Raw genomic sequence first — 23,613 nt, forward strand, 5'->3', positions numbered from 1 at the left:
CGCCCAAGCCGGTGGAACCAGTGATGGAGGCGGGTCTCGGGTTCTGGTCCTCCAGCCGCACGGCAGTGTGTCTTCCACTGCACCTGAATGCAGCACTCCATGATAGGTCATAAGCAGAGTGACTATGTGACTTATCAATGGAAAACGGGACCCTTTGGAAACTAAAAGAGGCTCCATGAATAATTATGCTGAGACAATAACTGGAAACCAGCACTGTCCTGTGACTTCTTAGATGAATGGTTGCCTTCATCACAGGGCAGAAGCAGAAGGGACCTGCACAGCTCCCTGCTCATCTGCTACAGCAGGGAGAGCCCTGTCATGGCTCAGAGCCATCTCTTTCTTTGGCAGGAGACATAAATCTTTATCTCTCTTTTTTGAAAGCAACTGGCTTTTCAGTCTTGAGTGACAAAGGTCAATAAACAGATGTGGTTGGGAGTAGTGCAATCACAAGGAGCCAGTTCTCCCTTTGCTCTGTGCCACTGTGTCTGACCAGTTTGAACCCCAAAGCTCCAAAAATATAGCCAGTACTTGGAAGATACAGCCAAGAGTAAAGGAAAGAAAAATGACTCAGCTCCTGAAGCACAGAGAACGAGGCTGATGAGAACTATCAGAGAAGACAACCTGGGCAACTTAGCTCCGACAGCTGCGCAGCAAGCAGATTGGGTGTCATCATCAGTCTGGGGACCCCTGCTGGGAAAGGCAAATTTTATCATGTGGATGAGGTCATGAGGCTTCCTAGAGTGGGGCTTAGACTACCCCACCTGGCTAGCTAGACCATTTGTTTTCTGGTCAACACTAATATGCCAGTGGTGACTGCAATATCTGTTGTGGCAAACACCTGCTCCTGGGCACAGTTGCTGCTATAGAAGGGCTGGATGAAATGATTAGTAATTATATTTTTTTCTTTCTTTCTTTATTATTATTATTATTTTTTTATTACAGATGGGGTCTCACTACATTGACCAGGCTTGTCTTGAACTCCTGGCCTCAAGCAGTCCTCCTGTCTTGGCCTCCCAAAGTGCTAGGATTACAGGGCTGAGCCACCACACCCACCCAAATCTTTTCTTTTTCTTTTTTCTGAGACTGAGTCTTGCTCTGTTGCCCAGGCTGGAGTGCAGTGGTGTCATCTCAGCTCACCACAACCTCTGCCTCCCTGGTTCAAGTGATTCCCCTGCCTCAGCCTCCCAAGTAGCTGGGATTACAGGTGTGTGGCACCACACCCGGCTAATTTTTTTGTATTTTTAGTAGAGATGGGGTTTCACCATGTTGGCCAGGCTGGTCTTGAACTCCTGATCTCAAGTGATCTGCCTGCCTTGGCCTCCCAAAGTGCTGGGATTACAAGCATGAGCCTCTGCACCTGGCCTATGTTTCTTTTTCATTTTTTGAAACAGGGTCTTGCCCTGTTGCCCAGACTGGAGCACAGTGGCATGATCATGACTCACTGCAGCCTCAGTCTCCTGGGCTCAAGTGATCCTCCACCACAGCATCCAAAGTAGCTGAGACTACAGGTGCATACCACCACACCTGGCTAATTAAAAAATAAATTAGTAGAAATGAGGTCTTCCTATGTTGCCCGTGATGAGACATTGCTTTTACTGCACTGGTGATAGAACAAAAGTTTGAGGCTGGTCTTGAACTCTAATGATATTTCTAACAATAGCATTTATAATTGCAGAATGCTTTATCATTTTTAATGTTTTTAACCGCTGCTTTAAGTTCCATATAAAGTGCTTAAAGTGGTGTCTGCCTGATGTAAGAAGTGCTATATATTTTCTATTGTTATTGCTATTATTATTTCATTTGACTCTCACAAATAGCCTACAAAATAGGTTGAACAGATATGACAGAGAAAGAAACTAAGCATGGATTGACCAAGTTTATTTTTCATCACTATTCAGCTAGTCTCTTTCAACAGCATGATTCTGGTCATATCTTCAATCCTGTGATGTCAGTCTATGTCACAAGACAATGGACACTCCAGGAACATTTGGATTCTTGGAACTCTGAAGCAAGTTTGCCTGCTGCCACAAGCTCATGGGTTTCCTAAGGGTGCAGTGTGACTGGGTGATTGGTTGTATCAGTGTGTGTTGTGCCCTGTCTGACTTTTGTTCTATCACCAGTGTAGTAAAAGCAATGTCCCATCACAGGCCCCACCTTATTGAGCCCTCTCTCTGTAACTGTCTTAGCAAAGAACCCAAGGAACCCAAAGGCAGATATCTGTCAGAATACATTTTTGCTGCATTTCCAAAAAAAATGCTCATAACTCAATGGGCTAAGAAAGAATTGTCCTCTCTTAGTAACCTAGGACATTGCTGATTGGCTTTCTGCATTGAAAGTGGAGAAGTGAAATCAACACAAAAGCAAACTGAAGTTGTTTCCAGTGTACATATAGACAGTTTGCCAAAATCATGCCCTTAGAGTAAAAGAAGAATCAGAAGGAAAGGTCACTATGGGTTCACCCACGGAGAAAGATGATACCTGAGTAGGGTTAATTCAACATTGGGGGCCCGCTCAAAGCCAAAGCCATTTGTGAATAAGACATGGAAACAGAGTGGTGGGTGTTTGTGTTTGACTCTGATGACATCAAAAAGCAGGTGACATCTTGCTGTGGGTGTCTCTGGAAAGGCCCAGACTGTGGGCCTGGAGGTAAACCTTCACTGGTATTAAAGGTGCATCTAAAATCATGAAGCATTTCGTCTGGGAACTGCTATAAGCAGAGTCGGTGATCTTGACATACGCATGTAGGGAGACGTGCAGCTAGCCAAGGCCTCTTTGTGGAGTGCTAAAAATTGAGAGACATAAAGGAAATTAAGACTATGCATCAGCCCACCAGAGGGAGTTGGCATTGCCAGAGAGCATTGCTGATATCCCTGGGCTGAGAGCTGTTCTTATTCAGGACTATTTAGAGAGCAAATTTTAAAATTGTGCTCTTTTTACTGCTAAAACAATTAGAAAATCCAAGAAAAAGATTGTATCCAAAATTTCATCAGTTATCGCAGCAAGTATTATTTTCTTGTTTCCTCTAATTTTTATTTATTTGCATACAAGTTTTTTTGTTTTGTTTTGTTTTTATTTTTGTTTTGAAATGGAGTTTTGCTCTTGTTGCCCAGGCTGGAGTACAATGGCACGATCTTGGCTCACTGCAACCTCCACCTCCCGAGTTCAAGCAATTATCCTGCCTCAGCCTTCCTTGTAGCTGGAATTACAGGCACTCACCTTCATGCCTGGCTAATTTTTGTATTTTTTTTTAGTAGAGACGGGGTTTCATCATGTTGGTCGGGCTTGTCTCAAACTCCTGACCTCAAGTGATCCACCTGCCTCAGCCTCCCGAAGTGCTAGAATTAAAGGCGTGAGTCACCATGCCCGGCCACATGCAAGTTTTTTTTAAAAGAGCAATTTTATTTTATTTATTTATTTTGAGATGAAGTCTCACTCTGTCACCCAGGCTGGAAAGCAGTGGCACAATCTCAGCTCACTGCAACCTCTGACTCCTGGGTTCAAGCAATTCTTCTGCCTCAGCCTCCTGAGTAGCTGGGATTATAGGCATGCACCACCACACCTGGCTAATTTTTGTATTTTTAGTAGAGACAAGGTTTCACCGTGTTGGCCAGGCTGGTTGCGAACTCCTTACCTCAAGTGATCTGCCCACCTCAGACTCTCAAAGTGTTGGGATTACAGGCATGAGCCGCTGCGCCCGGCCTGCATACCAGTTTTTAATATAGTTGTAGTCAAACTATGTAGAATACTGTGTTATACCAGTGGCTGTCAACCAAAGGCAAATTTCCTCCCAGGGAACATTTGGCAATGTGTGGAGACATTTTTGGTCATCACAGCTAAGGGAGTGAAGGGAGGGAGGTGGCATGTGATATGGCATCTAATGGATGGAGACCAGGGATGCTGCTAAACATCCTGCAATGCACAACATAGCCCCTACAACAAAGAATTATGTGATCCAAAATGTCAGTAGTGCTGATGCTCAGAAACTCTGTATTGTATTACACTTTTAAGAACTAATTTTACTTAATATACAGTGTCCAATATTCCTACATTGCCTTTGAACTAATTTAATTTATGTCTTAGGTTATATATCATGCATATGGAATGAAACTTAATGAGTGTATAATATTCCATTGAGTTAATATGCAATAATTTACATAACTATCCCCTTGTCAGGTATTAAGGTCGAGATATTTTGCTACTGAAAATAGCCCTGCAATGATCATGATGCAAATGTCTTAATTTGAAACATTTCCTTTGCATTAATGTCCTGTTGTGACATTATAGACCCACTGCAGAAAAAGAGGCTAAGTTTCTGTGATTAATATTTTATTCTTTAATTTTTACTTATTTATTTATTTTTGAGATGGAGTCTTGCTTGCTCTACTGCCCAGGCTGGAGTACAGTGGCACCATCTTGACTCACTGCAACCTCCACCTCCCAGGTTCAAGTGATTCTCCTGCCTCAGCCTCCTGAGTGGCTGGGATTACAGGTGCCCACTACCACGCCTGGCTGATTTTTCTATTTTTAGTAGAGACAGGGTTTCTCCATGTTGGCCTGGGTGGTCTCAAACTCCTAACCTCAGGTGATCTGCCCATCTTGGCCTCCCAAAGTATTGGGATTACAAGTATGAACCACTGTTCCCGGCCTATATTATCCTTTTTACAACTAATTTTACTTAATATACAGTGTTCAATATTCCTACATTGCCTTTGAATTAATCTGTGTATTAGGTTGTTGTATATCATGCATACTGAATGAAACTTAATGAGTGTATAATATTCCATTGAGTTAATATGAAGTAATTTACATAACTATCCCCTTGTTGTCAGGCATTAAGGTTAAGGCATTTTGCTACTGAACATAGTACTACAATGATCATGATGCAAATGTCTTAATTTGAAACATTTCCTTTGCATTAATTTCCAGTTGTGACATTATAGATCCACTGCAGAAAAAGAGACTGGTAAGGCTCTGTGATTAATATTTTATATTTTAAGTTCTTGAGAACAATGATTTGCCTTATTTAATATTTTAATCCCTAAAATTCAACATTATATTGTATATGCTATGTCTCAATAAATGCTCATTTAATATAAATCTTCTTTATCATGTTAATAAAGTATTCAAGATCTTGTTTCCTAAGAACGTTTTGAAAGCCAAGATGATCATGTTTTTTTGATCTATGAAACATGATTTATTTATATTAACTAATTCCCCAGTGTTATTCTTGTATCCTTGAAATTAGCCCTACTTGTCCATGGGTATTATTCTTTTTACATATTGACTGATGTGAGCTGTTGGCATGTCATCTAAGTTTCATTTGCAACAGTGCTTGGTTTATCATTTTATTTTTTGTGCAGTCTTTGCCTAGACAGGTATAAAGGGAGCAGAATAGTGGCAAAATGTTCACACAGCTAGAGCGAGTTAGTCACAGAAGTAAGCAAAGGAGATGATCATGTGAAGAAATAAATGTATGGGGAGAAAAGCAATAAATCATAACTTCAACACACGGCCTTTCTTCTTGGTTTATTTAAAGACAGAACTAGTTGCAAAAAAAATATGATGCCAGACTCACATAAATCGAAGTAGATAAATGAATCAATAGCCTGTCATCCTCAAAGAGTTTATCTAGCACTCTCCCATACGTCAATTATTCAACAAATATTTATTAAGCATCTACTATACTCTGAGATTCTGTTGGATGTTAAGGAAATCATGGTGAATAATTTATTCTATGTACAGCCATATCTTAAGAAGTACGTTCTAAGTAGTGCCACTCTTTCACTGAAGTGCTGGAGGAAAACAAGTGGTTTCCTAACAACAGTAATATAGGCTTAACGTAAAAAAAAAAAAAAAAAGAAACTAAACACCAAACTTATATCCATAATTTTATTACCATGCTAATATAACTTCTTGTTATCTATAAATTAATAACAAATCCAAAAATATAGTGGTTAAAAACAACAATTGATTATTATCATTCACAGGCCCTCATGGGCTCAATGAGGCAGTTCTTAATTAGAGTGTCTCAAATGGCGGCAGTCAGAGGGCATCTTCTTTTTTGCTCATGTGGTTAGCTTGGGCTTCCTCACAGCATGGTGGTTTCAGAGTGCTCAGACTTTTAACACAGCATCTGGTGTCCTTCAAAGCAAGTGTTCTGAGAGTTGCAGGCAGAAGCTGCAAGGACTTCTTAGGAGCTAGCTTCAGAAGTCACACAGCATGACTTTAGTAGTATTCTGTTGACCAAAGCGTCACAAATCAGGCTACATTCAAGGGAGCAAAGGAATAAACTGCAACCCTGGCTTGGATACAGGAAGAAGAAATTTATGCTGGCCAGCCATCTTGGAGACAAGCTACCATAGTTATTTATCTTTGTTAGTATGACTTTTCAAAAATTTTTCTACATAGCCAAAAAATAACCATTAAAATCAGAAAATTAACATTGATACTAACTACAGTCGAATCCTCAGAACCCATTCAAGTTTTGCCAGTGATTCCAACAAAAGAATCCAATTCAAAACCACACATTGCATTTAATTGTCAAGGCTCTTTAGTGCGTTTTTTAGCTTGGAACAGTTCCTTTGTCTTCCCTTGACTTAAATGACCTTGGCAACTTTGATGATAACTGATCAGTTATTACATAGAATGTCCCTCAATCTGAGTTTCTTACAATGTTTCTGATGTTTTCTTAAGTTATGTATCTTGGGTGGAAATATCACAGAAGTGTTGCATTCTTCTCATTGGTACTATTGGCTGAGGCACAATTTACATCTGTCTCACTGCTGTTGATATTCAGTTAGATCACTTTATTAGAGTGGTATCCACTAGGCTCCTCCTAGCAGAGAACTAGGAATAACTTCCACATTGCTCATTAACCCTTTGTAATAAGTGCTTTCTGCAGAGTTATTTTGAAATAGATATCCTATTCCTCAGCAAACTTTCAATTTATTCTTTTATTTCTATCTTTATGGACTTACACCTTCCTATTTTATTCAGGGGATTGCATTAGTTTTCTATTGCTGCTGAGACAAATCATCACAAATTTAGTGGCTTAAAAGAACATTAAGTGCATTATCTAACAGTTCTTTATGTCAGGAGTCTGACACAGGACTCACTGGGCTAAAAATCAAGTTGTTGACAGGGTGCCATTGCTTCCTAGGGGCTCTAGGGGTGAATCCATTTTATTGCCTTTTCTGTCTTCTAGAGGCCACTCACATTCCTTGTCTCCTGGATCCCTTCCTCCATTTGGAAGCCAGCAACACAGGTTGAGTCCTTCTCGTGCTTCCATCTCTCTGGTTCTCTGTAGTCAGGAAGGATTTCTATTTTTAAGGACTCATGTGATTACACTGGGCCTGTCTAGAAAATCTGTATTAGTCAGTGTTCTCCAGAGGAATAGGACTAAAAGGATAGATGTATATATAAAAGGGAGTTTATTAGGAGTATTGACTCACACAATGACAAGTTGAAGTCCCACAATAAGCCGTCTGCAAGCTGAGGAGCAAGCAACGAAGCCAGTTCGAGTCTCAAAACATCGGAAGTAGGGAAGCCAACAGTGCAGCCTTCAGTCTATGGCAGAAGGCCTGAGAGGCCTGGGCAAAGCACTGGTGTGAGTCCAAGAGTCCAAAAGCTGAAGAACTTGGAGTCTAATGTTCGAGGGCAGGAAGCATCCAGCAAGGGAGAAACAGGAAGGCTGGAAGACCCAGCCAGTCTAGTCCTTCCAGGCTCTTCTGCCTGCTTTATTCTAGCCGTGCTGGCATCTGATTAGATCGTGCCCATCCATATTGAGGGTAGGTCGGCCTCTCCCAGTCCACCAACTTAAATGTTAATCTCCTTTGGCAACACCTTTACAGATACATCCAGGAAAAATACTTTGCAGCCTTCAATCCAATCAAGTTGACACTCAATATTAGTCATCACATAATCCAAGATAATCTTTCTAACTTTGGGTCTCTAATCAAATCTGCCAATTCCCTTTTCCCATGCAAGATTCCACGTTCATAGATTCCATTGAATTGATTCAGGCATAGACATCTTTGTAGGCCATTATTCTGCCTACCACAAGGATTATAATCCCTTATGAATATTACTTATTTTGATGGTCAAATTGTCTCCAATTGGCTATTTGAAGTACCGACAAGTTAGCTCCTGGGTCCTTTTGATATGACCATAGTCTTTGAGAGCTTCCTTGCTTTCTGGCACAAAAATATCTTTTAGATTCAGCTTGTACTTTTTAGTCCAAACCCTAGAATCAGTCATTTTTCTGAAGAACTTTGATTCCTTTTAGTGGAGAATGGTATTTAGAAGCCAAAGTCAACACTAGATTTTAAAGTTGGCTTTGTGTTAGATGATTTTGTTCAACTGTAGGCTAATGTAAGTTTTCTGAGCACGTTTAAGATAGGCTAGTCTAAGCTATGGTGTTTGGTAGGTTAGATGTATTAAATGCATTTTCAACTTATAATAATTTCAATTTACAAGGGTTTATCAGGATATAATCTCATCACAAGTCAAACAGTATCTGTAATGTCTTTGTCAGCTAATTTTCACATCTGTGTCAGTTTCCAGATTGGTTTTGATTGATTCATTTATCTCCTTACTCTGGACCAGATCTTTTTGATTCTTTGTATGCATTGTAATTTTTTATTGGCTGACATATACTTTAAACATTATCTTGTTGGGGCCTGGATATTTTTGTATTCTGATAAATATTTTTGAGTTTTGTTCTAGAACTCAGTTAAATTATTAATACTTGGAAATAATTTGATCCTTTCAGGTCTTGCTTTTAAGATTTGATAGCTTGCCAGCCATGGTGGCTCACACCTGTAATCCCAGCACTTTGGGAAGCCAAGGTGGGCAGATCGCCTGAGGTTGGGAGTTCGAGACCAGCCTGGCCAGCATGAGAAAGCCCATCTCTACTTAAAATACAAAAATTAGCCTGGCATGGTGGCAGGCACCTGTAATCCGAGCTACTCAGGAAGGTGAGGCAGGAGAATTGCTTGAACCCCAGAGGTAGAGGTTGCAGTGGGCCAAGATCACATCATTGCACTCCAGGTGAGCGACAAGAGCAAAACTTTGTCTCAGAAAAAAAAAAGATTTGATAAGTGGAACCAGAACAGTATAAATACTGCTAATAAAGCTAATAAAAACAATTAGCTAGAGCTAATTGTTTCCTACTAATGAAGCAAAATCCTTCTGTGTACTCTACTCAATGCCCTGTGAACACACAATTTTCCAGTCTGGCAGGTGGGAAAAGGCACAATTTGCAGTCATGTGTGAGTGTTGGGTGCTGTTACCTTTAATCGTTACAGGTGGTTCTTTATCTTCTAGTAGTTTCTTATATGTATGCATTAATCATTACTTAGCTGCATACTCAAGGGAAGCCACCTCCATAATTCTCTGTACATCTCTCTCCTCTCTGGTACTCTGTCCTTCTTATTTGCAATTTCTGGTTCTCTTCATTTGTTCCTGTGGATTTCGATAACCATCTGGCCTGGTGCCATTGTCCTACTCTGATACAACTCTGCTCTCACCCACTTCTGTGCTGTTATTGGTAAATAAGTCATATTCCAATATGTTAGAGTGAAACAATACAATTATCTACATATTGTTTTATACAATTTTAAAAAATCAATTGAAAGAAGAATTGAGAAAGAATATTCAAGTGTACTATCTTTTATAATTGCATAATTACTTTTACTGGTGCTCTTAATGTATGTGTGTGTGGATTCAAATAACTTTCTGGGGTCATTTGTTTTCAACCTAAAGAACTGCCTTTAGTACTCCTTGTGAGATACACCTACTACTAGCAATAAATTCATCTCTTTTCTAATAGAGAAAAGTCGATTTTTCCTTCATTTTGAAAGCTTTGCTGAATACAAGATTCTTAGTTGACAGTTTTCTTTTACTTTCAGCACTTTACCTCTGTCATCCCATTCCTTTCGGTTCTATTGTTGCTGATGAAAAATCAGCTGTTATCATATTGAGGTTCTCTTACATGTGATGAGTCATCTTTCTCTTACTGCTTTTAAGATTTTCTCCTTATCATTGGCTTTCAGAATTTTTATATGCTATATGTGTGTGTGGATCCCTTTACATTTATTCTACTTGAAGTTTGTTGATTTTCTTGAATGTTTAATTTTTTTAAAATCAAATTTGGAAAGTTTTCAGCTATTCTTATTTTTGAACATTTTTTTCTACTCCTTTTTCTCTTTCTTTTCCTTCTGATACTTCCATTACTCATATGTTAGCATGCCTCATGGTGTTCCACATTGAGGCTTGGTTCATTTTTCATTATTTTTCCTCTTTGTTGCTGTATACTCTTTACCAATCTACAAGTTTGTTTGTTTTTTTCTTCTGCCAATTCAAATCTATTGTTGAGCCTCTCTAAAATTTTTATTTTTAAATAAAAAGTTTTTATTTATTTTTCAACTCCAACGTTTTCAATTGGTTTTACTAATTTGTGTCCCTTTATTGATAGTCTCTATTTGATGTGACATTGTTATTATACCTTCTTTTACTTATAGTTTCCTTTAGTTCTTTGAACATATTTGTAGTGGCTACTTTGACATCTTCATGTACTAAATCCAATATCTGTCTCCCCACTGCACAGATAATTTCTGCAGCTTGTTTCTTTTTTCCCCTGTGTGTGTGTCACACTTTCCTATTTCTTTGCAAGTCTCATAATTTTTTGTTGATAACTGGATGTTTCAGATAATATATTATGACAATTCTAGATATTCCCTCCCACCTCACACTTGTTATTTGTTTTGTGACTTACTGAACTATTTTAGTAAAGTGTATTTTCCCCACAGTGTGACTCCTTTGATATTGCTCTTCAGACAACTCAGACTTGGGCGTGTGCACTGTCATTTTGGGATGACAGTGCTTTTTTTTCTCCAGGTCTCTATCTCTTTCTCTTATCACCCCAGTTTTTAGGCTTCACTAATTTCCAGCTGATTACTCTACCGTTTTTTGACAATGCCCTAGGGGCATAAATCACTCAACAATTATCCAATTGATCAATCAAATTTGGGTTCCTTTGCAGAGGTAGTTTTCAAGGTTAGTGTTTGAGGTTTGTACTGACCCCAGACAGGCTCTTCTTAGCTGTCTCTTCCCCTGATTCTCTCTGGCAAACTATCTGGCCTATGATTTAGCCTACACCTCCCATGGAATACCAGCCTTCTCTTAATTGCTTTCCATCAAAACCGCCAATATTTTTTAGAGTGCTTGTAGACTTGAACTTCCCCACGCTTGGTTTCAGATAAAGTTAGTTCCTAGGGGAAAGCTTCAGAGCTGTTTGATGGGTTAACTCCTCTGACAGAAATCTCTGAACCATGGCTCCATAGTTGGGAGTAGGGACAATGGTGCACTTTTGAGTAATACCCCTGCTTTAGATCAGGTGCTTCATGGAGGTGCTGGCCTTTGTTCTTACTGGCTTACCTCTCCTGGCATAAAACCTTTGCTTTATGAACAAACTAGGGTGAGAGTAATTGTGACTCTAGTATTTTCAGCATGCTGTACCTGTCTATGAGAAGGGGGGCTAGGTGAAACAGGGAGCACCAGGCCTCTTGGATGCATTCACTTGTAATTAAGTCCCTGCAACAGGTAGCCATGGGCAATGAAAAAATGCTAATGGCTTACCTATTCAGAGAAGATACCAAAACCCTTGACTGAGAGCATCCTCAAGATCCTATTGACTCTTTCTCTACAGTGTCTCCTTCTTAGCCTCCATCCCAGTCCTGACCCCACCATCTGTTTGAACCATTACCACAGCCTTCTATCTACATGCTGCTAATTCCTTAACAATAATACAGTTAGTTCACTTACTTAAAAAACTCAATCAGGGCTCCTCCAGAAGGTGTGTACACTAAATCTTCATTTATCACTCTTCGTGTTTCCTCTCTGTTGTTATGCATTTCAATCCCTCTGTGTCTAGCAGCGTGGAAGATGTAATTATTACTGAGGGCTTACTATGTACCAGGCCCCATGCTAAGTGCTTCCCATGCAACAGCTCATTTACTCCTCACAGCAACCCTACAAATTAGGTACTGTCTTCATTTGACAGATTATAACATGAAAGCTTAGGAAGGCAAAGTAATTAGAACATTTCCTTACAGCTAGAAAATGGTAGAGACTGTATTAAAAAGAAATAACACAGAGTTTCTGATCTAAAGCTTGACATCTAATTGGAATGATAAGACCAACACATGTGAAATAATTAGCAAATCTTGTAAGATATTGTGCTAAACTGTTTTTTTCCCCTAATTTTATTACAATTTATTCCCTCCCTTTCCAAATTATAACTGCATCCAGAACAAAGATTTCCTTTCCCACTGTTTCAAAACACGTGGTGCTCTGCTGGGCATAAAATGAGTAATCAGTATATTGGTGTCAGAGGACAGTGAGTGTAGGACTGAGCAGTTATGGAACAAGTAGAAGATCTGGAATATTAAGTTTAGGTTTCATTAAATGCCAGCCAGAAAAAGAATCTGAGACTCAGAGGGGAGGTGACGCATTCAAGGTCACAGAGTTTGCTAGAGAAGGATTAGACAGAAACCAGTTCTCCAAACGCCCTGCCCAGTATACCTTCCTCCAGAGCCCACTTAGGTCAGCCCAGTGCATGTGGTATTCACACCATGGTTCTCTAATTTATGGGACTAAAAGGCCCTGCATCCCGTATCTCAAAATATACTGCTTTTCTCCTTGTAGCTGACACCTGCCTCCAGAGACTTAGCTTGAGAGGAATCCAGAGCTCTCTGGTCCAATGGAGATGCCTCTCTTCCCGGTCACTTGGCACTTTGGGTATTTCTCAACCAGAGTGTCCTGACAGGGACCACCCTCCCTGATTTACTTGCCTGCCCTCCCACCAGATGAGAAACTTTCTAAAGGCAGAACCACGGCTCCTGTGACTTGGAGAAATCATTACCTAACACGGTGCCTGGCATGTGACCTCCTAAAAGATGCTTAGTGAATGAATGACTGCAATGCAGGCCACCCATATGTGATGTGGTCAGGATCAACTGTGGATTCCTGGAGTAAGAGGCAAACTGATTTGAGATGAAGGCTGAGTGCAGCTCACCCATTCAAATCCTGGCTTACAGCTCTGTGAGGTTTGGTTAAGGCATTTTTAAAAACATTCCAGTTTCCTCATCTGTGAAAGTTGGAGATGATAATATTTACCTAGGGCTTTTTGAGAGTTCAATGACAGAAAGAGAACTGGTCATATAGGTACTCAGTGAATGCTACATTTCATATAGCATCATGGTGACATCATGTGATAGCCCAGCTTTGCCACTTTGCAACCACATGGCAAGCTTGCCACTTGGAAACCAGGTGAAGTAACACAAGGTGTCCCTTCATTTCACATGTATTTGAGGGTCTCCAGCATGCTGTTTGCTTCTGGGAAGACAACAGTGAATGCAACAGACACAGCTTTGCTCTCATGTGGAGAGTACAGTCTAGCCGGGGAAGTAGACAATCTAGAGACAAACACATGAGCAAGCCAGATAGTTCCTAAAAGTGGGTTGGTGCGTCAAAGAAAATAAAAGAGGGAAATAGGATAGAGAATGGCTGGGGTGGTCCAAGAAAGTCTCTTTGAGGTGATGACATTTTAGCTGAGACCCGTAATATAAGAGCCAGCCCTATAGATGGGCGTATGCTATGGTGAATTATTAGACAGTACAAAGCTCCTGAAGCAGACAGACTTGGGGTGTTCAAAGCATGAGAAGAAAACCAGATTGGGTTGGAGCACAAAAGGTGAAGAGTGGCAGAGATGAGGCTGCAGAAGAGCAGAGATCTGATCACGGAGGACCCGGAGACTTGGCTAAGGAGCAAGGAGGTCCCGTGAAGCATAACGCGAGGCCACAGAAAGGGTCTGAGCAGGGGGTGAGACACTCTAGCTTGCATGTTGAAAAGATTATCTGGGTGGGTGTCAGGTTAGGAGAAGGCATGGTGGATGAGCCTCGTCTTCTGAGCTGAGTCCTGCTACTCCAGGGTGCTTCCAAACAGACGTTCAAGTGGGAGTCAGGAGCTACAGACAAGGGGCTACATCTGTAAGAAGCTTGTAGGCTTTTACACTTCCCTATGCTGTTTCTGTAACCCCATATTCTGTAAAATCCTATGCCTTGTGGATTTGTCTTTGGAGAAAGGAGCAATAAGGTGGAGCCAAAGACAAGGAATCCAAAGGTGTAGAGTGGGAAGAGGCATCAGGCCCAAGAGCCAAGGCCCCAGGGATGCAGCAAAAAAAATTGGAAGGAAACCTCAAAAACAGCAGGTCTGGACTTGAGAAGCAGAAAGGCCTATGAAGCAGAAAGAAAGAGAGAAAGGGAGTTTTACACCTCATTATACCCGTTTACTTACATAGGCAGCCCCTTTATCACAACGCATTTCATAGCTCAGCTCTTTCAACAGCATCTAATTACATTGTCTAATTACTATCTTTACATCCCCTACCAACATTTAACTCACTCTCTTCATTTCGGCAGAAGAACCCTGCATGGACAATGGATTTTTTTTTTGGCAATAGGGAACCAACTCGAGGTATTTAAGATGTGATGATGAAAAGCATGGTTGAGAAAGATTTTACCCCAGTAGGTTGTAGAAATTTCTGGATGCAGAGAGGCCAGCTGGAGAGCAATCCGGTACAGCCATCCAGGCCCTATGAACTCATGACTTGGGCAGTTGTAAAAAGGAAACCAACCTGAATGCAAAGGGAAGGCAGGTCTAAGAGTCTGTTCTTAATTTTCCTTTTGGTCTTTCTACCTGGATCTCAAATATTGCTCTGTGAATTTAAAGGGACATTTTGTGTGTGTGTGTCCAAGTTCATGAACGCTGTGCTCAGCATGTGCTACTACTCTGTGAAAGTTATGAAGTAATTCTTAAGGAAAGAAATAGGCCATACACCAACTGGGTGAGCAAAAATAGGTCATGGCATGAAGATAGAAGGGCTGCTGGCCAAGGCTAGGGAGCCAGAAGGCAGCCATCTGCTAGGACACAGGGCAGTGCCCGTCCTCACTGCTCGGTCCCTGCCATGAACCCCTGATAGGACAATTGTGCTGAACATGACCACTGCTTCTTACCTCCTTGGGAAAGGAACATCTTTCTGTTGCTTAGCCACCTGAAAAGGCAGAATTCCATCTCAGTGTTCAAGTCTTGGCTTACTAGCTCTGTAATGTTTGGTAAGTCACTTAAGTTTTTTGAATCCTAGTTTTTTCATTTGTGAGATAGGAGATGATAATGCTCACCCAGGGTTTTTTGAGAGTTCAGTCACGGAATTAAGAGACTCAAGCACGTAGGTGGCTCGATTAATGTTCTTTTCCATATAGCAGTGTGGTGACAGCATGGGATACCCCAGCTCTGCCACTCTGTAACCACCCAGAAAGCTTGCCACTTGGGGGGTCTCTGTAACACCTGCATGCCTCAGTTTCCCTATCAACAATATGGGAACAATCACAGTGGAATCCATGTCATGGAGTTGTTAGGAGAAGTAAAGGAGCTCCACATGGGAAGTGCTGAGAGCGGGGCTGGCACACAGCAACCCTGAGGGATTAGATTTTCTTCTTCTTGTTCTCAGACTGCTGGACACACCTCACACCCATGTTTCAAAGTATGAAATCACTTGACAATGTTCAGGTAGAAACCAGCCATGCAGTTCCCTTTGTGTTTGTACTTTTAGTACAGACAAGGTTTCACCATGTTGGCCAGGCTGGTCTCGAACTCCTGACCTCAGGTGATCCACCCGCCTTGGCCTCCCAAAGTGCTGGAATTACAGGCATGAGCCACCATGCCCGGCCTCCACGTCTTTTTCATTAGGGGCCCAAACTAAGGCAAGCAGCCTCTATCTAAAATATGCGGATCTCATGACAGTTTCCCTAACCCTAATGACAGTTTCCAGAGAGAGAGTAGAAATTGGCAATAGCTCTTCAAAGCTTCTACTGGTATGCGGCACGTGTCACTTCTGCTCACATTTCATTGGCTGGAACAAGTCATGTGATCAGGCATGACATCAGCAGGGCAACCTTGGGCAGTTAACAGTTAACAGTCGGCAGTTAACAGTCAGGAGGGTAAAACACAATCATGGTGCCATAAAAGAGTGAAGGAGCCGGCATTACGCACAGACAGCTCACAGAAGGGCAGCAACATTTTGGAGCTCCTTTTAGTTCTCTTTATCGATATGTTTTAATCGAACCCAGATTTTTTTTTTTTTCCCTGTCTAGCCCTTAGAGACAAGCTCCGCCAGAGCTCATATAGCAGAGAGAAGGTCTTGAGATTACTGATACTCAGCATTTCTGACACTGGAGACCTGCATAAAAATTTAACAAACTGGGAAGCAGTTTTCATGATGACCCTTTTCATTGCATAGATGTTACCAAGAGTTTGGGGGTGTTTTTATGGAAAAGCCATTAGGTTGGAAGTCAGACACACCTGGGTTTGAGATCTTCTCTGCTACTTAGTACCTGCGTGGTTTTGAGGAGTCATTTGGCCTCTTTTCAGGTTTTAGATCCTTCATCTGTAAAATGAGGATGGTTGTGAGAAAGGGAAATTGCTCTGTAAACAGTGAAGCACTGTTCAAATGCTCAGCCTTTGTAAAAACTGATGGAAAATGTCATAAGAAGTGGGCAGCTCTGGTTTTCTTCCATTGCTATAGGAAGCTGGCACACACAATAAGAAAGTTTATTGACAGCAGCTGAGATGTGCTGAAGCTGGTAATTATCTTCAAGACAGGCGAGTTTTGATTGTATGTAACGGTGCCTGGTAGACCTATCAATCAGACATGTGCCTTGATGTAATGCTGACAGTCTATTTACACAGAGGCAGCTGTGATATTGTGAAAGAATGAAAGGCATGCTAAAGGTCTAAGTTGTTACGGAGGATATGACTTCCGTTTATCTGTGTGGCTGGTTGTTGCAGGATGGTAAAAATCTGGTGTGAACATGAGAGAAAAGAGTTTCTGAATTTTCATTATGATCCAGCATTTTAGAGATGTATGAAAACTTAGCTTGATTGAATTCAACCCCTTCCCCGCATGGATAAGGAAACTGACACCCATTAGTGTCTGAGTGGTTATTAATGCAGAGAGAAAAACTCACTGTTACCTGTCTTTTATGAATGTGCTAACTCATTAGTCTATAAACAACACTTCTTCTAATATGTAGCATTTAACAATTCTAAATATTTAATCACTATTTACACATAATAAGCAAAGCGCAACACTTCACATTAAATCTCCCCAGACATTTAAGCATTCATTACAAATTTGTAATCAAACTCTTAGATAAACAAATAATTAAAACTATGAATCTAATAAATCAGATTTTTTGGCATGCTCTAAACACCTTAAGAAGCGACAACACACGGACAGAACGTCACTTTGATTACGGAAATTATTATACTATGGGGAATGGCTTGCCGAGACCCTGAAGAACCAGAGAGAAGATACTGCTCGCACATGTGAAGGACACACACTCTGTTTTCTCCTTCTTCTGTATGAGAGAGCCTGCTGATGCTGTGTGGCTCAAAAAGTATGAGGTGGTCTATGAGCATATTTTCAATTTAAGTGCATGAGTTGTCAGCATAAATTCTTTCTGAAATGATGATACAATTCCATAGCGAAACCAGGCTATTGTATAGTGGAAATGAGCACCTTAGCTCTGTTAGTCTCCTTTTCCAAGGACTGTATTTCTGAAGGGAGCACACTTATTTTGGGAATTCTGGGAGCCAAGGGCTGGCTGCACTGTGAATGTGTTTTGCTACTCCAACTTCTTATGGCCCCAGATTTCTGATCATATTCTGCATCTTTGGTTAATTCTCTCAGGAATTTTACAGTGAAAAGGAGAACAAGAGTGAGAACACAAGAGTAAGATCAAGAAAGGTTCTCTTCTCACCAGTGCTGTAATCCACCTGAAAAGCTATAGCTACTTACAGTATTAAAACTAGTCATAAAAGTGCTAATACAGTACACTATGAATTTAAATTTCTGTCTTCATTCTCTTCATTCTAACTGTTACTGTTTAATGTTATAGCTTCCCAAGGTTATTAGTGTTATACCTTTCCAGTATCACAGTAATTTTTATAGGATATAATTTCTATACTTTCCCAGAGTTGCTGAATTTACAAAAGCCCCCAAAGGAAAAAAAAATAGGACTTCAGAACAGCTGAGTTTATAGGTTCAGGAGTTTTGACACAGAACTGGCCATTCCTGGGACTGTCCTTGCCTGTGTGGTTGAAGATGGGCACAAGCACATCAGAATTCCAACAGCAGGGTGGGGAGAGGAAGGGGAAGGGAGGAGATGCCTTTTTCTTTGACAAGCGTGACCTGGAAGTTTCATCTCTCTCTTCTGCTCATTTTTATCTGGGAACTTGGCCATACCTAGCAGCAAGGGAGGCTGGAAATATGCCGCCCATGCCCAGACCAAAAAATGGGGTGTCTTTTTAGTCTAAAAGAAGGGAGGAACTGGCACTGAGTGACATCCAACAGTGTCTGCCACTGTCCATGCTTTTGGCCACCAAATATTTGTGGGTCCTCCTCGCAGACACATCTACCCTCTCTCTGAGGGAGACAAGGCCCAAGTGCCTCAATTCAGTGCAAAGATCAGGAGCAGCTGCAGGAAAAGCACTCGGGATGAGGAAGGAGGAGCTCCTGGAGAAACTGGATGACTCTGTCACCCCCAAGCTCTCCCTTGCCCCATACCTGACAGTAGTTATGTATAGGAAAATTGCAATAACCTTTCCCATTCTGAAAAAAGATAAGAAAACACATATAAGTTACTCAGGTCCATAGCAATGCTCAAACCTTGCTGAGCAGTAGCTGAAAACTCTTTTTTCTATGTTAGCAGGCGAATCTCTCCGTCAGCCCATCTGGCAACCCTGGTTGTACTTTCCAGGAGAGCCTCCCTTGGCTGACATGCTCCAGAAGATTCTCCCTTGTCCATCTGAAGCAGGCATTTAGGCCATGACCCTGGGAGGGGGAGGGGTGGGGAGGGGCTGCAGAGCTTTTACAGTTCCTTCCTGCAGGGGCATGGTTGGGGCCCAGGCCGCCTCCTGGCTCCAGGGCTTTGACAAGTCAGACTTAGAGTTTCCTGGGCAGTAAAATTCCCTAAGAAACCCACGTAGGCTTTAAGAATATTTGCTTCCGGTCCAGTTCATGCACAAATAACTAAAGACAAAATCTGCTTTGGCATGCTTTTAGCCTGAAAACTTTATTTTCTGACGTCCATGCTCTGCTTAGCCCTGATGTCTCAATTTAAATGCAATTGTCCTGAGTCTTATCTGAAGAAACAGGCTTGGGTGAGAGGCCACATCCTTGATTTGATCTTTGCTGCTATCTGTTACTTGGCAGAGAGCTCTGGATAGCGGTGCTTGAGGAAGGCTTGAGGACAAAGTCTGAGCTTTTGCTAACTCTTTAGAGCTTCCTTGAGGACTCAAATGGTGTCATGAGTTCTCTCTCTCTCTCTCCATCTCTTGGCTGTGCTGTCCTCTGGGTCTCAGGCAGGCTTCATCAATATTCCTAAGCCTACAGAAGTCCTTACCACATCTGATTTTCCAGGAAGACACATAATCTCCTCTAGCATCCATATATAAAGGATTGGAAAAGTTCCCAATTGGCCCAGTTGACATCCGATACCCACCTGAATCAGTCATTAGGCCCAGGGGATGGAGTTCTTTGGCTAGCCTGGGACATCTGCCCACCACAGCATGGAGCGTCATGATAAGGGATCTGACTGGGATCACGTAAAGTACACCAGAGGTGGCCCTCTTTTTCCGCCCAAAAGAAATGGAGGGAGGTGCTGTCAGACAAAAGGGGAAGGTAGACTTGGCAAGCAAAAATGAAAGGCATCTGAGACATCTGGCCACCAGCAGGGGCCACAGTGCTCTCAGGGTCTGGAAGGCTTAGTCAAGATGGGTGGAATTACACAATAGTAATTAATAAGGTTTGCTAAAACCTGGGCCATCTCTCTGCAAGTGTCCTTAGCAAGAGCTTACTGTTAGTTCAGATGCCCAGAGCAGGCCAGGGTAGAGGCCACATAGAGACAAAGCAGCATTTCTTCTGCAGAACTCGGCTAAGTCTAGGCCAAGCCTGGTGCACCCCAGCCTCTGGTCCTGCCCCTGCTAGGTAAAGCTCAGAAGGAAACGTCCTTCTCCTCCCCTCCTCTTTCTCTTGCCTTCTCTCCAAAAGAACCTCCCGCTGGTATCCTTACCCTGATCCGGCCCCTCCACTGGCCTCTGAGTGTGGAGTGAGACGGAGCTGAAATAGAGGGGCCGGTCTTGGCCGGAAGCGAGGAGGGTGGAAGTGAAGTCCTTCACCGCTGGTGGGAGGTAGGTGAGGGCAAAGACTAGACACCTCCTATACCAGCCTCACTGGCCAAATTGCTCAGTGGGGAATGGAGTCTCAGCCTGTCTTCTCTCCCTTCATCACCTTTGGGAGTGGGTGGGCCCACAGAGCAACCAGGGAAATCTAAGCTAACGGCAGGACTCTTCTACTCGTAGGTGTGTCCTGGCCTGCAGCCCCCTCCTTCTTGTCCACAGGCTCTCCATTCCCCCACCACTGCCTCAAAGTCCCAACTCGCTCTCCTTCACCCACGTATTCATCCCTAGAACTTTCTGAGCATGGGCGCTGTGCCCACAAGGCTGCTTGTCCCCACATGTTTGAGAAGCTGCCAAGATGACCAAGCACTCAGGCAACATTTGTTCCTTTGAAATTGTGACCCTCCATCCCAGCGTCCTTCCTGTGCCCCCACCTTCCCTGAGTTCCTGGAGCAAGGCTTCCTGATGTTTCCGTCTCATTGTCCCACTCTGGCCACAGGGTGATGGAGTGGTGAGTGGAATGGCCCTGAGGGATGGTTTCCTGCCCCTGCTGCTTATCCCTCAGCAGCAGCTGCAGGCAGTACTTCCCAGAGCACAGGAGCCTCAAGCTCAATCTTCTCTAGTGTAGACATTGCTGGAAATTTCCCTCTCAGCTACCTGATGCTGCCCACTCCCTCATACCACCCTTGGGGGAAATGAAAGTGTGTCTGTAAATCAGGAGAAACTCAGAGAGTTCTGAAAGCCTCTTGATGATCTACAAGGGTTGGTAAGCTAATGTCAGGTGGCAAGTGGGTTGCCATTTCTTATTGTTTCTGGAGTCAGAAGCCCTGTTTGAGCCATTGGTGGGGAGGCTGGGACCTGCTCCATTATTCACCACGTCACTGTGGTTGATTGTATTTCCCAGCGTTGGCCACAACAGTAAGTCCCCTCTGCATAGCTTCCTGAACCGTGACCTTGCCACTCTTCTATCACGAGGTGGTGTCTGTTTCGCCACTCCCTGAAGCTGAGCAGGCCCTCGGATTGCTGAGCAGGCCCTGGAAGTGATGCAGTGCTACTCCCAGGCAGGGCCTTTCATGGACCCGGTGGCTTTGCTTTCTGCCTCTTGGAAACCAGCTACCATGAAGGAAGTTTGTCTATATCCTGAGACCACTATGCTGTGAGCAGCCCATGAGCCCACTGGAGAGGTCTTGCAGGAGGAAATGCCCCATGGAGAGAGAGAGAGGCCAAGATCACAAGGCACCAGACCCAGAAATTTTAATATTACAGAATTTTAACCATTTCTCTGATTCTATACTTGTATCTCTCCTATGCTTAAAATCTAGAATCCCAATGGCATTTATTAACATCATCACTGATCTTACAATTTATATATACAATAAATACATGTACGATAAATAAGATCACTGATCTTACAATATATAAATATTGTAATTCTTACTATATATAGTAATTCTTACTATATATATAGTAATTCTTACTATATATATTATAATTCTTACTATATATATTGTAATTCTTACAATATATAAATATGTATTTCAAATATTATTTGAAATTTCAAATATTACTATCTGAAATATTATTATTATAAAAGACCTCTGCTTTGTGACTATACAGTCAAAATACTGAGTCTTGACGTGTTTTGAAATAAGTTCTTTTCCCTGCATGATTATATCACCAACTTGGTGTGTAGTTAGGTTCGTTCGTTTCCATGGTTTTCAGGTTTTAGAGATTGCTTCTTTTTAAAAATGTAAAACATTTACATCATTCCAATGTCAAAATACGTCCCCAGGTAGTTTGATTTGAGTTTAATTTTGTTTTTCAGCCATGTAAAACATGTTGAATAGCTGACATTGTCCCAAAAAGTTGCCATTCCATCTCTCTATCCTGTTCCCTCCAATCCTCTATAATAATGATTTCCATTAGTTTTGGGATTTATCTTTCCATTGTTTCTTTTCAAAAGCATAAGCCAATATGCATTTACATCTTTACATGTCTATTATGTTTATTACCCCCCTTCTTATGAAAAGGCTTGCACACTGTAAACACTGATATGTATGCCTCAGAGCTAGGGTTTCTATCTAGCTCTAATACAGATGTATTAATTGAAGTATCCGAATGGCTACTAGATGCAAAGCTGGGTGGTAGGCATTAAGAGTCAAGCCTTCAATGGAGAAGAAACACTTATACACCAGGTCATTTCTATGACTCAATGTCAAATTTTCAAAGTTTCAAATCCTACCGCTGATTTCTCCCATGTGATTGGGGGCCACCCTAAATCTGACCTCTGATGAAGCTCTTGTTTCTGGGGATAAATGTGCTGAGAAGTCTTTCATGTATCCACAAATGAGAATGTTTTTGATTAAAGAAATGGCTGAGGTGAGGCAATTTGCTTGAGACCACAGAAAGTTCCTTTAGAGAATGTTCCCTGACTTGCCTGGGATGTGTTCCTAAAGATGCTTCAGGTAAAGATTAAGCAAGTGTAGAAATGGAGTGGAGTGACCTAGACCTAGACCCTACCCTTGCACTTTGTATTAGCTACTGAAATCCATTAAATGAGTTGTTAATGTTTTTAGTCATTTTTAGGCATGTGACCTCTGTATTTCCTATCAAAATATCTATGGGTCAATTTTACATATAAGTTTTCACATATAAATATAAATTTATTTTTACATATAAATGTGTTACTTTTTATTATAAAAATTTTCAAACACAAAAGTAAAGAATGCAAAGAACTATGTAATCATTGCCCAGTTTCAACAGCCATCAGTATGTTGCCTTACTTGTTTCATCTATCCCAACTTTTGTTTCCCTGAAGTATTTTAAGGTAAATTCCATGTATTAGATAATTTCTACCTTAAATACATCATCTAAAAAAAAGTAGGTGGTGAGGGGTAAGAAGGGGTATTTTCTTATATAACTACAGGGTCAGTATCTCAGTGATAAAAATGGCATTGGTTTTTTGTTATCATCCAATATCCAATCTAATTTTAGAATTTTCTATCTAAAATAAAAAAATTTAAAAGCCCCCAAAACCTGTTTTTGCCATTAGTTTAAATCAGGGTCTAAACAAAGCCATTCATTGTATATGGGGAGCCTACCATAGGGCATGAACTGACGAAAAGTGAACCCAAAGGAGCCTTTTCACCAAAAGCTGAAAGCAGACTGTCGAGGACAAGAAGCACCAGGCTAATCCAAGGATGGCGTGATCTTCAGAGCTGGAGGGTTGTTGAAGGCATCTCAGACTTTTCTTCTCTAAGTTCACATTCTCAGTTATTTCCATTGTTTCTCTTATGACACAAGTTTTCTCTTCCT

At 41.6% G+C, this 23,613-nt stretch overlaps 1 long non-coding RNA gene across 1 annotated transcript; it reads right to left on the minus strand.

Annotated features, from left to right (window-relative positions):
* Positions 1-1,865: 1,865 nt before the first annotated feature.
* On the minus strand, positions 1,866-16,569 carry LOC126961408 (uncharacterized). The gene is made up of 2 exons (XR_007728295.1): positions 7,452-16,569; positions 1,866-7,352 (listed from the first exon to the last, which is right to left on the minus strand). It is a non-coding gene; the product is annotated as an uncharacterized LOC126961408 (long non-coding RNA).
* Positions 16,570-23,613: the final 7,044 nt, after the last annotated feature.

The sequence above is a fragment of the Macaca thibetana genome, chromosome 8 (assembly GCF_024542745.1).
Source record: "Macaca thibetana thibetana isolate TM-01 chromosome 8, ASM2454274v1, whole genome shotgun sequence".
In the NCBI taxonomy this organism is placed as follows: Eukaryota; Metazoa; Chordata; class Mammalia; order Primates; family Cercopithecidae; genus Macaca; species Macaca thibetana.